Below are 12,699 nucleotides of genomic sequence, written 5' to 3'. Positions count from 1 at the left end.
TTGCTGTTGATTTGACTTCCACCAAAGTATTCATGAAAAAAGTATATACATATTTTAAAGAGGGACCATTTCTTTAAAAGTGCCAAAAAGTGTTATAAATGCTTCCTGTATAGTGTCATTACTTACAACAACCCCTAAATGCAGGAACTATAGTTATTCCTACTTCATGGGTAGAACTAAAGCATTGAGAAGCCATTTAATATGCAAAAGATTTTTAAATTTTATTTTATTTATTCAATGACATTTAGAAGCAATTTGAGATCAATGTGCAATGGTTCCAGAGCCTATGCTCCTAACCACTTCTGTTACTGAAAAACATGTACCATTTTATTCTTTATAATTAATTAGACTTTTAAAATGGAAATAAATCCAGTGATATCTTTGGATTAAGACTTATATTTTATTAATGATGCACTGAATCACTCAATAAAGAGAAGAAACACATTTCTGTATTTATTCTGCCTATAAGCAATCCCCAGCTTTAAAGTGAATTCATGACATGGACTTTCCTTTAAAATTGTCAAAGATCAAAAAGTAACACAAACTGTTTTGACAGACAATTTTATAGAACTATGCAATATCATATAAAAGAAACATGAATATGTTTTAGCATTCATGAAATAGAAAAAGTGCTAAAAATAAATTCATGTAATGATACCTCACCAAATTATTAAATATGTTATACATAGGACCAAGTTGGCTGGGAGAGATAAATAATGACTTTATCTTTTTTTTATGCCTCAAATATATTATTTTTTTTACAGTGTGACTTTACCTTATAATATTAAAATTAAAAATTTAAATCAATGAATAATAGTGACTCAAGGGAACATGTTAAATACCCAGAAGAAGTAAACATATTTCTCAAGTTGACTCTATCATAGAACATGGTATTTCTGTTTTTAAAAGACTATTTTTCTTAATTATAAGATGTTTTAAGAAATTAGTTACTTTTATTTATATTTTTGAATCAAGGCATACTGGGCAAATAAAAGCAAGAATCATGTGACATACATATGAAATAAACTTTTAAAAACATTTTACAAATATATCTTTTCCAAATATTTTCACCCAGTCTGTACGTTGTCTTAACAGTTTCTTTTGGTGGGCAAAATTTTTCATTTTAATGAAGTAGAGTTTATCAATTATTTATTTCATGGATTGTGGCTTTGATGTACCTAAAAAGTAACTGCCATGGCCCAGATTATTTAGGGTTTTTTTCCCTATGTTTTAATCTAGGAGTTTTATAGTTTTACAGTTTACATTTAAATCTCTCCCATTTTAGTTTATTATTATTATTTTTAATCTCTTCCATTTTAACATCTGGAAAGCTGTGTTAGAGCCTGGGTTTAGAATTTTTTTTCTTTTTCTTTTTCTTTTTCTTTTTCTTTTTCTTTTTTTTTTTTTTTTTGTGGAAGTCCAGTTGTTTCAACACCATTTGTGGAAAAGGCCCTTTGCTCCATTGTACTGCCTTTCCTTTTTTCCAAATACCAATTGACTGAGTATATGTGGGTCTATTACTGGGTTTCCTGTTCTATTCTACTTATCTGTTGATCTGTTTTATCACCTATCCTATGCTATCTTGATTCCTATAACTTTATAGTAAGTCTTAAAGTTGCATAGTGTCAATCCTCTAATTTTGTTCATTTCCTTCAATATTGTGTTGACTATCCTGGGTCTTTTGTATCTCCATATAAACTTTAGAATCACGATTGTTGATATCCACAAAACAACTTGTTGGGATTTTGAGACATAATTTATATATATCAGTTTGAGAAAAACTGAGTTTCTCAGTTTTATTTTATTTTAATTTAATTTATTTTATTTTATTTTTAGTTTCTCAGTTTTAAGCATGATGTTTGCTATAGGTTTTTGTAGATTGTCATTATCAAGTTGAAAAAATTCCCTTCAATTCTTACTAAGAGGTTTTGTTTAGTTTTGTTTTATCACGAATTGGTATTGGAATTTTGTAAAATGCTTTTTTCTGCATCAACTAATATAATCATGTGAATTTTCTTTTTAGTCAGTTGGTATAATGGTTCATATTAATTTAATTGATTTTTGAATGTTGAACTGGTTTTGCATTACCCAGAATAAATTCAAGGTAGTCATAGTGTATGATTCTTATTAAACATTGTTGAATTGAACTTCCTAATGTTTTGTTTAAAAATTTTTGCATACATGTTCATAAGAGACCTTTGTCTGTAGTTTTTTTTTTTTGTTATAATGTCTTTATTTGGATTAGGTATTGGAATAATCCTAGCCTCCCAGAATGAGTTAGGAAGTCTTCCCACTATCTTTATTTTATGGACAACGTTGCAGAGAAATGACAATTTCTTCCTTAAATGTTTGATAATATTCGCTAGTAAACTCAACTGCAGCTTGTGCTTTTTCTTTTGAAAGGTCATTAATTATACCTTCAATATCCTTAATAAATATAGGCTTATTCAGAAAGTCTATTTCTTCCTCTGTGAGTTTCATCAGATTTGTCTTTCAAAGAACTGGTCCATTTCACCTAGGTAATCAAATACTTGGATAAAGAGTACTTCATAAAACTCGTTTATTGTCCTTTTAATGTCTACAAGAACCATACTGATGTTCTCTCTTTCATATAACATTGGCAATTTGTGTCTTCTCTCTTTTATTCTTAGTTAGATTAACTAGAAATTTATTTTATCAATCTTTTCAAACAACCAGCTTTTGCTTTTCATTTTCTCTACTGATTCCAAGTTTTAATTTCATTGCTTCTCCTCTAATTATTATTTTTCTGTGGCTTAGTTTTATTTTTTTATAATAAATTCATTTTTTACTGGTGTTCAATTTGCCAACATACAGAATAACACCCAGTGCTCATCCCGTCAAGTGCCCCCCTCACTGCCCGTCACTCATTCACCCCCAGCCCCAACCCTCCCTCCCTTCCACCACCCCTAGTTCGTTTCCCAGTTAGAAGTCTTTATGTTCTGTCTCCCTTTCTGATATTTCCCACACACTTCTTCTCCCTTCCCTTATATTCCCTTTCACTATTATTTATACTCCCCAAATGAACGAGAACATGCAATGTTTGTCCTTCTCTGATTGACTTACTTCACTCAGCATACTCTCCAGTTTCATCTACGTTGAAGCAAATGGTGGGGATTTGTCATTTCTAATAGCTGAGTAATATTCCATTGTATACATAAACCACATCTTCTTTATCCATCATCTTTCGATGGACACCGAGGCTCCTTCCACAGTTTGGCTATTGTGGACATTGCTGCTAGAAACATCAGGGTGCAGGTGTCCCGGCGTTTCATTGCATCTGTATCTTTGGGGTAAATCCCCAACAGTGCAATTGCTGGGTCGTAGGGCAGGTCCATTTTCAACTCCTTGAGGAACCTCCACACAGTTTTCCAGAGTGGCTGCACCAGTTCACATTCCCACCAACAGTGTAAAAGGGTTCCCTTTTCTCCTATTCCTCTCCAACATTTGTGGTTTCCTGCCTTGTAAATTTTCCCCATTCTCACTGGTGTGAGGTGGTATCTCATTGTGGTTTTGATTTGTATTTCCCTGATGGCAAGTGATGCAGAGCATTTTCTCATATGCATGTTGGCCATGTCTATGTCTTCCTCTGTGAGATTTCTGTTCATGTCTTTTGCCCATTTCATGATTGGATTGTTTGTTTCTTTGGTGTTGAGTTTAAAAAGTTCTTTATAGATCTTGGAAACTAGGCCTTTATCTGATTGGTCATTTGCAAATATCTTCTCCCATTCTGTAGGTTGTCTTTGAGTTTTGTTGACTGTATCCTTTGCTGTGCAAAAGCTTCTTATCTTGATGAAGTCCCAATAGTTCATTTTTGCTTTTGATTCTTTTGCCTTCGTGGATGTATCTTGCAAGAAGTTACTGTGGCTGAGTTCAAAAAGGGTGTTGCCTGCGTTCTCCTCTAGGATTTTGATGGAATCTTGTCTCACATTTAGATCTTTCATCCATTTTGAGTTTATCTTTGTGTATGGTGAAAGACTGGTCTAGTTTCATTCTTCTGCATGTGGATGTCCAATTTTCCCAGCAGCATTTATTGAAGAGACTGTCTTTCTTCCAGTGGATAGTCTTTCCTCCTTTATCGAATATTAGTTGACCATAAAGTTCAGCGTCCACTTCTGGGTTCTCTATTCTGTTCCATTGATCTATGTGTCTGTTTTTGTGCCAGTAACACACTATCTTGATGACCACAGCTTTGTAGTACAACCTGAAATCTGGCATTGTGATGCCCCCAGCTATGGTTTTCTTTTTTAAAATTCCCCTGGCTATTCGGGGTCTTTTCCGATTCCACACAAATCTTAAAATAATTTGTTCTCACTCTCTGAAGAAAGTCCATGGTATTTTGATAGGGATTGCATTAAACGTGTATATTGCCCTGGGTAACATTGACATTTTCACAATATTAATTCTGCCAATCCATGAGCATGGAATATTTTTCCATCTCTTTGTGTCTTCCTCCATTTCTTTCAGAAGTGTTCTATAGTTTTGAGGGTATAGATCCTTTACATCTTTGGTAGGTTTATTCCTAGGTATCTTATGCTTTTGGGTGCAATTGTAAATGGGATTGACTCCTTAATTTCTCTTTCTTCAGTCTCATTGTTAGTGTATAGAAATGCCACTGACTTCTGGGCATTGATTTTGTATCCTGCCACGCTACCGAATTGCTGTATGAGTTCTAGCAATCTTGGGGTGGAGGCTTTTGGGTTTTCTATGTAGAACATCATGTCATCGGAGAAGAGGGAGAGTTTGACTTCTTCTTTGCCAATTTGAATCCCTTTAATGACTTTTTGTTGTCTGATTGCTGAGGCTAGGACTTCCAGTACTATCTTGAATAGCAGTGGTGAGAGTGGACATCCCTGTCTTGTTCCTGATTTAAGGGGAAAGGCTCCCAGTTCTTCCCCATTGAGAATGATATTTGCTGTGGGTTTTTCGTGGATGGCTTTTAAGATTTTGAGGAATGTTCCCTCTATCCCTACATCTGAAGAGTTTTGATCAGGAATGAATGCTGTATTTTGTCAAATGCTTTGTCTGTATCTAATGAGAGGATCATATGGTTCTTGATTTTTCTCTTGCTGATATGATGAATCACATTGATTGTTTTACGAGTGTTGAACCAGCCTTGTGTCCCGGGGATAAATCCTACTTGGTTATGGTGAATAATTTTCTTAATGTACTGTTGGATCCTATTGGCTAGTATCTTGTTGAGAATTTTTGCATCCATGTTCATCAGGGATATTGGTATGTAATTCACCTTTTTGGTGGGGTCTTTGTCTGGTTTTGGAATTAAGGTGATGCTGGCCTCATAGAACGAATTTGGAAGTACTCCATCTCTTTCTGTCTTTCCAAACAGCTTTAGTAGAATAGGTATGATTTCTTCTTTAAATGTTTGATAGAATTCCCCTGGGAAGCCATCTTGCCCTGGACTTTTGTGTCTTGGGAGTTTTTTGATGACTGCTTGGTTATTGGTTATTGGCCTGTTCAGGTTTTCTATTTCTTCCTGTTCCAGTTTTGGTAGTTTGTGGCTTTCCAGGAATGCGTCCATTTCTTCTAGATTGCCTAATTTATTGGCGTATAGCTGTTCATAATATGTTTTTAAAACCGTTTGTATTTCCTTGGTGTTGGTAGTGCTCTCTCCTTTCTCATTCATGATTTTATTAATTTGAGTCTTCTCTCTCTTCTTTTTAATAAGGCTGGCTAATGGTTTATCTATCTCATTAATTCTTTCAAAGAACCAACTCCTGGTTCTGTTGATCTGTTCCACAGTTGTTCTGGTCTCGATTTCGTTGAGTTCTGCTCGAATCTTTATTAAGTCCCTTCTTCTCCTGGGTGTAGGATCTATTTGCTGTTTTTTCTCTAGCTCCTTTAGGTGTAAGGTTAGCTTTTGAATTTGAGTTCTTTCCAGTTTTTGAATGGATGCTTGTATTGCGATGTATTTCCCCCTTAGGACTGCTTTTGCTGCATCCCAAAGATTTTGAACGGTTGTATCTTCATTCTCATTAGTTTCCATGAATCTTTTTAATTCTTCCTTAATTTCCTGGTTGACCCTTTCATCTTGTAGCAGGATGGTCCTTAACCTCCACGTGTTTGAGGTCCTTCCAAACTTCTTATTGTGATTTAGTTCTAATTTCAAGGCATTATGGTCTGAGAATATGCAGGGGACGATCCCAATCTTTTGGTATCGGTTCAGACCCGATTTGTGACCCAGTATGTGGTCTATTCTAGAGAAAGTTCCATGTGCACTTGAGAAGAATGTGTATTCAGTTGAGTTTGGATGTAAAGTTCTGTAGATATCTGTGAAATCCATCTGGTCCAGTTTATCATTTAAAGCTCTCATTTCTTTGGAGATGTTGTGCTTAGAAGACCTATCGAGTATAGAAAGCGCTAGATTGAAGTCACCAAGTATAAATGTATTATTATCTAAGTATTTCTTCACTTTGGTTATCAATTGATTGATATATTTGTCAGCTCCCACATTTGGGGCATATATATTGAGGATTGTTAAGTCCTCTTGTTGGATAGATCCTTTAAGTATGAGATAGTGTCCCTCTTCATCTCTCACTACAGTCTTCGGGGTAAATTTTAGTTTATCTGATATAAAGATGGCTGCCCCTGCTTTCTTTTGAGGACCATTTGAATGGTAAATGGTTCTCCAACCTTTTATTTTCAGGCTGTAGGTGTCCTTCTGTCTAAAATGAGTCTCTTGTAGACAGCAAATAGATGGGTCCTGCTTTTTTATCCAGTCTGAAACCCTGCGCCTTTTGATGGGGTCATTAAGCCCGTTCACGTTCAGAGTTACTATTGACAGATATGAGTTTAGTGGCACCAAGATATCTATTCAGTCCTTGTTTTTGTGGATTCTTGCACTGAACTTCTTAAAGGGGAATTTTAAGAGTCCCCCTTAAAATTTCTTGCAGAGCTGGTTTGGAGGTCACATATTCTTTCAGTTCCTGCCTGTCTTGGAAGCTCTTTATCTCTCCTTCCATTTTGAATGAGAGCCTTGCTGGATAAAGTATTCTTGGTTGCATGTTCTTCTCATTTAGGACCCTGAATATATCCTGCCAGCCCTTTCTGGCCTGCCAGGTCTCTGTGGAGAGGTCTGCTGTTACCCTAATACTCCTCCCCATAAAAGTCAGGGATTTCTTGTCTCTTTCTGCTTTAAGGATCTTCTTTTTACCTTTGGAATTTGCAAGCTTCACTATTAAATGTCGAGGTGTTGAACGGTTTTTATTGATTTTAGGGGGGGATCTCTCTATTTCCTGGATCTGAATGCCTCTTTCCCTTCCCAGATTAGGAAAGTTTTCAGCTATGATTTGTTCAAATACTTATTCTGGCCCTCTGTCCCTTTTGGTGCCCTCGGGAACCCCAATTAAATGTAGGTTTTTCTTCCTCAGGCTGTCGTTTATTTCCCTTAATGTATCTTCATGGTCTTTTAATTGTTTGACTCTTTTTTCCTCAGTTTCCCTCTTTGCCATCAACTTGTCTTCTATGTCACTCACTCGTTCTTCCACCTCATTAACCCTTGTCCTTAGGACTTCTAGTTTGGATTGCATCTCATTCAATTGATTTTTAATTTCTGCCTGATTAGCTGCAGTCATGAAGTCTCTTGAGTCCTTTATGCTTTTTTCTAGAGCCACCAGTAGCTGTTTAATAGTGCTTCTGAATTGGTTTTCTGACATTGAATTGTAATCCAGATTTTGTAACTCTGTGCGAGAGAGGACTGTTTCTGATTCTTTCTTTTGAGGTGAGGTTTTCCTTCTAGTCATTTTGCTCAGTGCAGAGTGGCCAAAAACAAGTTGTATTGGGAAAAGTAGAAAAAGAGATGAGAGAAAGAAGGAAAGAAAAGAGAAACAGAAAAAAGAAAAAAGGAAGAAAAAAAGAAAAAAAAGAAGAAAAAGAGAAAGAAAAAGAAAGGAAAAAAAGGGTGGGGAAAGCAAACAGAAATCAAAAAGCAAACAAACAAACAAACAAACAAACAAAACAAAGCAAAACAAAACAAAAAACCCACGGGGGAGTATCGTATCTTCTGATTCTGTGTACTTTAAGTCCCTTGGCTTCCTCTGGAACTTGTCCCTCTAGCTGGTCTTCTGGGGGAGGGGCCTGTTGTGCTGATTTTCAGGTGTTAGCACTTGGGGGAGCTGCTCTGCCCCTGCCTGGTGCAGGGCTCAGTGGGGGTTGTTTACCCCGTGAGGCCCCAGGAGGAACAACCGCAGTGGCGGGGCCAGCTCTGCAGCCCTGGAGTCAGCCCCCGCAGTAGCTCCGGAGCTCTCCGTCTGCAGGGCCTGGAGGCTCCGGGCGGGGCCGCTGATCTGCTCAGCTGGGGCAGGAGCGTCCTGGCTGTCCTGGGCCCTCCCGGCCTCTGCCTGTCCCGGGGGAGGCCGGATCCTGGGCTGTGTCCCGGCGCCCTGTGCTCTGGGGCCTGCGCTATTGGATTCGCGCTCCCGCCCCCCTCTGCGGAGCCGCCGCCCCCGACCCCCCCCTCCGAGCTGCTCCGGCCCCGCAGCCCCCTCCGCGGAGCCGCCCCCGAGCCCCTCCGAGCTGCTCCGGGTCCCCCGTGCGCGCTGCAGCCCTTAGGGAGCTCGGCGCACTCTCCCGGGGCGCAGGTGTCTGTTAGTGTCCCAGGGAGCCAGAGGGCATCCCCGCCCTCCTGGGTCCTGCTCCACCTCCCTGCGAGCCCCTTTCCCCCGGGAAGGTCGGTGAAGCTCCTGCTCCTCCGGGACGGGGCTCTCCTGTCCTGGGGACACTCGCCCCGGCCTCAGCCTGGCTCCTCGCGGGCCCCTCCCCCTCGGAGGCCTTTGTTTCTTTACTTCTTTTTCCCCGTCTTCCTACCTTGATAGAAGCGCGAACTCTTCTCACTGGAGCATTCCAGCTGGTCTCTCTTTAAATCTCAGGCCACATTGGTAGATTTTCAGGATGATTTGAAGTTCATCTAGGTACTTTGGTGGGGACAGGTGACTTGGGGACCCTGCTCTTCCGCCGTCTTGCCCCTCCTCCTTCTGCTGCTTAGTTTTAATTTATTTTTGTCTGTTTAATTCTCTAAGATGGGAGACTACTTATCCCTCAAAGCACTACTTTTGTTGTATCCCACAGATTTGGATAACCTTTTCTCATCTTCATATAATTCAAAATACTTCTAAATTTTTGTTGAGATTTATTTTTTGATCCTGGTATTGTTTATAAATATGTCGTTTAATCTCTGTGATGGTTAATATTATGTGCCAACTTGCCTGGTCATGGTGGGTCCCGATTATTATTTTTCAATCCCTCTGTGGGAGGTTTCCAGATGAGATTAGCATTTGAGATAGTGGACTCAGTAAAATAGATTATCCTTCCCAATGTGGATTGGCATCATCCAATCCACTAAGGACACAAAACAAAAGCTAGGGCAAGGTGGAAATCATCTCCTTTTTCCAGCCTGTGTGTGCTGGGACATCTCATCTTAGATTTTCCAGCCCTTGGACTAGGAATTATACCATTGACTCTCATGGTTCTCAGGATTTCAGACTTGGAGTGAATTATACTTCTGGATTTTCTGGTTTTCCAGCTTTCAGACATCAGATCATGGGACTTCTCAGACTCTGTAATCACATGAACCAAATCCTCATAATAACTAAATAAATTTCTCCTGCCGATCTCTTTCTTTGGAGAGCCCTGATGAATACAATCTCCAAGTATTTGGGGATTTCCTACCAATCTTCCTGTTATTGATTTCTCATTTAATTCCATTTTGTTTGGAAGCAGACATTGTATGATTTCTTATTCTTTAAAATTTGTCAAGTTGTGTTTTATGGTCCAAAATGTGTTTTCTTTTCCTCTGTAAATGTTCCACGTATCCTGGATGAAACAGTTGATAGATGACAATTATATCCAGTTGACTGATGGTACCTTTGAGATAAACTATGACCTCACTGATTTTCTGTCTACTGGACCTATCCATTTGTTACAAAGAAGCATTGTAGTCTCCAGCTATAATCATGGATTAGTTCTATTTAATCTATGGGTTAAACCATACAGATTCTGACACTGTTGTTAAATTTATACATACTAAGTATTGTTATGTCTTCCCCATATCCTCATCATTATCTAATGCCCCACTTTGTCCCTGATAACTTTCTTTGCTCTGAAGTCTGCTATGTCTGAGATTAACATAGATTCTCCCCCCTTTTTTATTAGTGCTAGCATGATATGTCTATCTCCATCCATTTACTTTTTAAAATTTAAATTCAATTAGCCAACATGTAGTATATTATTCCTTTCAGATGTAGTGTTTAATAATTTATCAGTTGCATATAACACCCAGTGCTCATCATATCATATGCCCTCCTTAATACCCATCACCCAATTATCCCATCACCCCACCCACCTGTCCTCCAGCAACCCTCAGTTTCTTTCCTACAGTTAGGAGTTTCTCATGGCTTTTCTCCTTCTCTGATGACTTCCCATTCAGTTTTCTTCCCTTCCCCTATGATCCTCTGCACTGTTTCTTATATTCCACATATGAGTGAAACCATATAATTGTCTTTCTCTGATTGACTTATTTCACTCAGCATAATACCCTCTAGTTCCACTTACATTGATGTAAATGGTAAGTATCTTTTCTGATGACTGAGTAATATATATCCATTCATCTGTTAATGGACACTTTGGCTCTTTCCACAGTTTGGCTATTGTGGACATCGCTCCTATAAACATTGAAGTGCCCCTTCAGATCACTACATTTGTATATTTGGGGTAAATACCTAGTAGTGCAATTGCTGTGTCATAGGGTAGCTCTATTTTTAACTTCTTGAAGAACTTCCATACTGTTTTCCAGGGTGACTGTACCAGTTTGGATTCCTACCAACAGTGTACAAGGGTTCCCTTTTCTCTGAACCCTTGCCAACATTTGTTGTTTCCTGTTTTGTTAATTTTAGCCGTTCTCACTGGTGTGAGGTAGTGTCTCATTGTGGTTTTGATTTGTATTTTCCAGATGTCAAGTGGTGTGAAGCATTTTTTTCATGTATCTGTTGGCCACTTGTATGCCTTCTTTGGAGGAATGTCTGTTAATGTCTTCTTGTTAGACATGTCTCCCAAGGCAAAGGAAACAAAAGCAAAAACGAACTACTGAGACTTCATCAAGATAAAAAGCTTCTGCACAGGGAAGGAGACAGTCAATAAAACTCAAAACAACCTATGGAATGGGAGAAGATATTTGCAAATGGCATATCAGATAAAGGACTAGTACCCAAGATCTATAAAGACCTTATTAAACTCAACATTTAAAAAACAAATGTTGCAGTCAAGAAAATAGGCAGAAGACATCTATTTACTTTTAATCCATATGTATTTTTTTAATTTAAAGTGGATCTGGTGTAGACAACATATAGTTGGGTCTGGGTTTTTGATCCACTCTGACATTTCTGGCTTTTAAATGTTACATTTAGGCTACTAATGTTCAAGGTGATTATTCACATAGTCATCTTCATATGTATCATATTTGTTACTGTTTTGTATTTGTTGCCCTTTCTCTTTGTTCCTAATTTGTCTTCTACTGTTTGCCAGTTTGATGGGGTATAATTGGACATTTAATGTTGTATTTTTTCTCCCCTTTTGTATCACATCTTTCTCCTCCTACTACTCTCCCCTCCCTCCTCCTCCTTTTTTCCCCCTCTTCTTCCTTCTTCTCCTTCTTCTCTTCCTTCTCCTTCTTCTCCATTTTTTAGTGGTTGCCATAGAATTTGCAAGATGAATAATCCAAACTCTCTTTCATATAACACTACACCATGGGCAAATATAGTACATCATATCTGGGTATCAAGAAATGTCAAAATAATCCTAAATCTTCACTCCTATTCCTTGTAACATTGCTGTCATTCATATCATAAATAAATAGATAAATGTATGATTATCTATCTATACATAATATATAATATCCATATACACAATAACATCTATATAGATATCTCTCTATACATATCTGTATATAATAGCCATATTATAGAAATAATCTATATATTATATGTAATAATATATATAATTAAGTATAATAGCAAAAAAAGTTTTTATTGTTCCTTCACTTACACCATTTCTGATGCTTCATTTTTCCTTATACAGATATAAGCTCCTGGCCTATATTATTTTCATTCTCTCTGAAGAATTCTTTTTAACATTTCTTGCAAGACAGGTCTACTGTCACCTAGCAACAAATCCTCTCAATTCTGTTTATCTGGAAGTTATTTCTCCCTCATTTTTTGAAGGATAGCTTTGCAGGGTACAGAATCTAAGTTGCTACTTTTTCCCCTCTCAATAATTAAAATATTTCACATCAGTTTCTTCTTGCTTGTATGGCTTCTAAGGAGAAGTAATCTATATTTTTACTATTCTATAGTTAACACATTTTTTCCTCCCTGGCCTCTTTCAAAATTCCTTTTTTTTTTTTTTTATTTTCTGCAATTCAAATGAGATATGTCTAGAGGTAGATTTTGTTTTTGCTTTATGTAAGTTTGAGCTTTTTTTCATTTATCCTGTATAGCATTCTCTGAGCTTACTTGATGTATAGTTTGGTGTCTGACATTAACTCAAAGGAAATTCTCTATAATTATTGCTTCAAATACACTTTTTTTCTACTCCATTCTGTCTTTTTTCTGCTTCTGGTATTCCCATTACACATAAGCTACACATTTTGTAGTTGTCCCACAGTTCTTGGTA

At 37.6% G+C, this 12,699-nt stretch overlaps 1 long non-coding RNA gene across 1 annotated transcript in view; it reads right to left on the bottom strand.

The window, feature by feature from the left end:
- Nucleotides 1–12,151, bottom strand: part of LOC111098474 — a 75,656-nt gene extending 63,505 nt beyond the window's left edge. The window contains exon 1 of the long non-coding RNA XR_005368389.1: nucleotides 12,073–12,151. This is a non-coding gene — a long non-coding RNA (uncharacterized LOC111098474). The remainder of the gene's footprint in view (nucleotides 1–12,072) is intronic.
- Between the last annotated feature and the right edge of the window lie 548 nt (nucleotides 12,152–12,699).

Source organism: Canis lupus, chromosome 13 (assembly GCF_011100685.1).
Source record: "Canis lupus familiaris isolate Mischka breed German Shepherd chromosome 13, alternate assembly UU_Cfam_GSD_1.0, whole genome shotgun sequence".
Classification (NCBI taxonomy): domain Eukaryota; kingdom Metazoa; phylum Chordata; class Mammalia; order Carnivora; family Canidae; genus Canis; species Canis lupus.
The sequence above is the reverse complement of the archived record's forward strand: the minus strand, read 5'-3'. Positions and strand labels throughout refer to the sequence as shown.